The 5,566-nt window shown below is 39.3% G+C and overlaps 1 pseudogene; it reads right to left on the reverse strand.

Annotated features, from left to right (window-relative positions):
• Positions 1 to 3,470: 3,470 nt before the first annotated feature.
• LOC118928294 (deoxyribonuclease TATDN1-like) lies at positions 3,471 to 4,365 on the reverse strand (annotated as a pseudogene).
• Between the last annotated feature and the right edge of the window lie 1,201 nt (positions 4,366 to 5,566).

A 5,566-nucleotide genomic window follows, 5' to 3' on the forward strand; every position in this document is an offset into this window, starting at 1 on the left:
CAACAATAAATCCTTAAACTATAATATATTTGATGCATGGAGGCTTACAGATACTCTTAAAGAAGAAACACAAAATACGGACATTCAAAAGAAAGTACTTCTATGTCATAAGGTTGTGTGAGGTTTAAATGAAGAAAATTATGAAAATGTCTAAGGGCAGAAAGCATGCTACTGGAATCTGTGCATGGGCAAAACACACATCAATCTTGAGCGTTTTCAGATTTGCCTTTCTGTCTTACACATCCATTCTTTCTTTATGTGACTAACGATTTAGAAAGGATCAGCACCATCTTATTTTGCTGTTGTACTTCCTCCCACTGAGCTCTTTAGAAAGAGCGGGGACACTCCTTGGGATGTAATGCGGCCCCAACATGGGCTCAGCGAAGTCGAGCTGAACATTTCCAGCCACAGTAGCTGACACACGAGGGCAAATAAAGGGAGGCAATAAAACCAAAGCAAATTGATTCATCTCTAGGCAGTACCATTAACTTGAGTCTTAATGCCATCCTCTATCCACACTGAACATGGCCAAATAGCTTTCTTTAAAGGTAAGTGAATTTTATATAATTTGCAGCTAATTCCATTTCATTCTGCCCACATGAGCATGTGATAAGGGAATGTTAAACTGGTTAACAATAACAGGCTAAAAGCAGCATTCAGGAGGAGGCCAATATTTGATCTCCAAGTGTTCTGGCTCAGCGCTGAGAAATCCAGATGACCGTGAGTGTGTTGGTTTCTTGGTTATTTGCTTTCTATTCTCCTGGCTCCTGAGTAAAGGGCAGTGAGAAAACACTGGGATCCCATCTGTCACAATGAGGCCAGTTACAACAATCATAACGATTCCTTTTTACAAAATCATTCTTGGTCTGACAAACACTCTTTAGACTGCAGGGAATTCAGGAAGAGTAAAAATAATAGAATCAATAACAACTTTGTTATCTAGTAACTTAAACAACCCTTGCCTGCTGGGATGGCAGAACAGGCTTTCTTATCTTGGAAACAGGAAAACTTTCTGGATAGTAAATTATTTTTTCACAAAATGTTTCTAACTGGATTAGGTAGGTTTCTAGAGAAAATGCCTAACGGAGGAACCATGCCAAATTCTAATAATTTAGATACAATGTTTTATTTTTAAGCTTTTGTTTGGTTTTTAATCTGTTTTTAGCTTTTCAGATGATGTCAATTCCTTGTACATAAAAATATGATGAAACACGTCACAAATGTGTGTCATCCTTACACAGAGGCCATCCTAACATCCTTTCTTTGATACAATATTTTAAAATGTGGGAAAAGATTTGGGTCTTTAATATGTGTTTTTTTCTTTCATCTAATGGAACATCAACTGTTGTACAATTATCTGAATTTTGAAAACCTTAATGGGAAATTCTTATTTAAATGTCTGGATCATCTAGTCAACTTGATTTTTGTTCCCGTGCCAGTGCTTGTCTACCTCCGTCAGTTCTTGCTCCACACCATGTTCTTCTGAGAGCTTTCACAACCCACCCCTGAGTCTTCAGTGTCAGGAAATGCTCTCTCTACTGAACAATCTATCTGAAAAACAGCAGGGAGTACACCTGGTTTGATTTGGGTGTTCTGCATTTATTTCTTTGCATGTAAATATTGATGGCTCAGCTCAAGAGTCATGAAACATATCTTTGAGGAGAGCCTCTCTCCCACAGTGCCGCTGTTATAACAGCAACTACACACACCACAGAGATTCTCCTGACCCGATTCATTCAATAATTGAAGGGAAAGTAGAAGTCGAAGGGCATAAACTATCAAGTTAGTCTGTCTTTATTGCTCTTATTCACACCCACGTCCATTGCTCTTATGCTGAGCTTTTAGTATAGACCCAGTCATTTCACATTTCCTTGTCCCTCTGACAACTAGCTTATGTAGGTTGTTCTTAAAGCCCGAACACAAGTGGCTATACATAATATTTTGTATTTGATGTATACAAGATAAAATATTATGTCTGCATCCAGACTTAACGGCCAGCCTGTATATAGACTGACCTAATTTCTTTTGGTTTTCTTGGGAAAGAGGCAGGCATGCACCTAAAATTCAATTTAGGGGAGGAAAATCTTTTCTCTTTTTACTAATGCTGTATTGTATAACATAATCAATCAGCGTTGTCTGCTTCATTTACAAAGCAATCTATTAGACTTTGCTAACATGGTTACAGTCAAACCTTGAAGTTTCTAAAAGTTGGAGTTAGAGATTGCCACGAATCCAGATAAACAGCAGTGTTTTCTTACCTTCCCAGCAAATTGTGACAGGTGATAACAAAAAGGCAAACAAAAAGCGTCTAACCCCTAGCCTGGTGTTATCTGTCTCCTGGCCTGTAATTACACAGAATTTGGAGTTTTCTCAAGAGAGTGGAGTGACACTATTTACCTTTTTGTATTTATAAGACCAGTAGCCAAACGAAAAGGTAACTAGAGAAATTCAGTAAGGAAGAGTACTTCCTGGGAAACATGTGAAATTTTCCCTTCTCTGCTGCTGTTTCTTTGTGAAACTCTTCCTGCAACCCCAGGGCCATTTTTAAAGAGAATGCTGACCTTATTCCATCTACTAATTACAACATGCTAGGACTTTAGTTCTGATTCCTGCTTGATATGAGGAGAAAAAGAACTGGAGATGATTCCAGTTCAGCTGAAAAAATAATTTAACAAAGTTGGATGCTGTTTGAACAGTTTTGTTTTTTTCATATGTTGGGTAAAGGGCAGTGGAATGGTTTTGAAAAAGGGAGACAGGCACATGGCCTGGCCTGGCCTGTTCCTCATTCCTCATTGAATTCAAACTTTCTTTTCTCGAAAATGTATTCAAAATGATTCAGTTTTATTCAGCTTCGAAGGAAATCATTAATTAGGTCAATGGAAACAACTAGTCCCTTAACACCAAGTTTTGCATAAAACCCTATCTATCAAGTTACTAGCCATTTCAGAATTTTTATCTCCTTTCTGTGACCCTCTCCATCTATAAGGGGTCCTGAAGCATGTCTTCAGTTTACACCAAGGATGTCAGTAGAGTCATTTCACTTGGCACCTGGAAAGAGAATATATAATGGATAGGCAAAGATCCTAAAGCCATAGTTTGGTTGCCATTGGCACTGTTTTGCTTCCTTTTAATTGAGAATAAATTCACATTATGTTGATTTTGCCGTCTTAAAATGTACGATTCAATAGCTTTTAGGATATTCACGATATTGTACAACTATGGCCACTATCTAATTCCAGAGTATTTTCATCACCCTAAAAAGAAACCTCATGGCTCCTAACCTCCTTCTCCCTCCATCCCCTGGAAACCACTGATATGATATACCCTCTGTCTCTGTGGATTTTCCTCTTATGGAAATTTCATATAAATGGAATCACATACTATGTGGCCTCTGGACAGGCTTCTTACCAAAATCTCTTCTGAAGCTCATCCACATTGTAGCAGGTATCAGTACCTCATTCCTGTTTTTTTTACATGTTAGGAAAAAATAATTTAATGGTGTTGTTACATAGCATATTGCCTAATTCCAGTGGATCCTCCTCTCTTACTGCTGACATTATCTCCAGTATTTGAATTACATGGCAGGGTTCATTTCTGTCTTACAAAAAGTACCCATTTTCCCACTTCTTTTCATTGGGAAATGAAGTTTTTATATATTTTGATCCAGCATGTGTACTTCTGACTCCACACCAAGGTGGATCAGTCTCAATCATCATCTTTTCACTAGGTATTGACTTCAAAACTACCAAATTAGCCTCAGTTTTCAGTGAGCAACCATTAAATCCTAGGCACAGATTCAAATCAATCAAAGCAGCTGCCGCTCAAATGAATGTACTACTCCACCTACACACCGATGTCTGTTTCTTTTCATTATGTCCAAAAATGCAGCATGCAATTTCCGACAGTGAAGAAACATTGGTAATTTTGTTTGTTCTGACAGGTCAAACTGTTTTTCAAAATATTTGAACTGAGTATCTCTTGAACAAAACTGTAGTCGATCAAAATCAAGTCCACATTCCCCTATTGCTACAACTTTCCCTTTATTGTTTTCAGCAAGATTTAGCAACTCTGCTAATTAATGATCAGGGTTATTCTTTTCAAATTCATTGCATCTTGTGGGATGGCATCTAACTGTACTGAAAAACATAGCATTTGTTTATGCCAAATGCAGTGCCTCTTTACTGTCTTGTAGATTTCCACGTGTAATTATAAACTTTTTAACACCAACCTGGACAGCTTTCTCTATTACATCCTGTAAATCATCTTAATGCTTTTGAACCCCTCTGTAAACTCCTCTGAACATAGGATCTGTCAAGTTGATACCAATATCCAAAAACTTGAAACGACTCATGACCCTACAGCAGGATCCAGAGGCGGAAGCCCTCATTCCTTTTTATGTAGACCTTTGGTTGTTTGTTTTTTAGTTAAGTAGCTTTTTGAAATTGGAATGAATGCTACCAATCATTCCCCCCCCCCCCACAAATGCACATGTATGTAAGCACACAAACTTCAGCATGAGATTTCAGGAAATTCCTAGCCCCCTGCCTCTCAGCCCATCCGCTGCCAGCCCTCACAGGCAAGGATGCCTGACTCATGCTTTTCCCTCTGCTTATGGATTTGGGGTTGATGGTACTGCATAGTACCTGGAACTTTACAAAAGTTGATTCCTGTGACTACTCCCAATGGTCCCTGTTTATTTGATTGGATATTCATGCTGTATACAGAGGACTTATACATTGGATAATCATTTCTCAACTTTCTGACTAGTCACCTGCTCTGTGAGGATAAGCATAATGAGGTCAAATGGTGAGTTTGGAAGAGGTGAAATTATATTTCTAAGATTTATTAGAAATTCATAGATGTATGGATGCACTGAACTGTGCATCTTGCCTGTTGCCATAAATGATAGCCTGGCTTAAGATTGTTCTTTTCTTCCTCCCTTCAGTGAGCCCTTATCTAAATATCTGCCCTGTGCCAGGCACTGTGGCAGGCTTTGGGGATATAACAAAATAAGACATGGCTCCTGCCCTGGAGGCCTTTTGGATTCTAGTGGTGGGCAGAAAGCAGGCGCATAAGCACTCACAGCAGAGAACTCTGGATGCCCCCAAAGAACAGCTCTCCACCTCTTACTGCAAGCTGGTAAACACGTTACTCGCATAGAGACAATCTGGCTATCCCTTGTGGCCCAGTTTTTAGTTATTTCCTGAAAGCAGGTAGAGTATGGTCTGGCCTCAAGTTTGACTTTGGACTTTCAACTGACCAGCGTCTCAAGTTTCTCACCTACTGAGTGGCAGCTTGGTGAGTGTTAAAAGCATGGCCTTGGAGCTGGACTGTCCTGGTTTGAGTCCCAGAATCACTGTGTATTCTTTGTGTGACCTTGGGTGAATCCCTTCATCTCTCTGTGCCTCAGTGTCCTCTTCCATAAAATATGGCCAATGATAACACCTGCCACAGACAGTTGTACCCCTCGAGTTGTTAATATGTGGGATGCACTCTGAAAAGAGCACATATAGAGAGTGCCTCGCTCTCCATTCACTCATTTATTTATCCACCCATCATCTATCCA

This window comes from Manis pentadactyla, chromosome 2 (assembly GCF_030020395.1).
Source record: "Manis pentadactyla isolate mManPen7 chromosome 2, mManPen7.hap1, whole genome shotgun sequence".
Lineage (NCBI taxonomy): Eukaryota > Metazoa > Chordata > Mammalia > Pholidota > Manidae > Manis > Manis pentadactyla.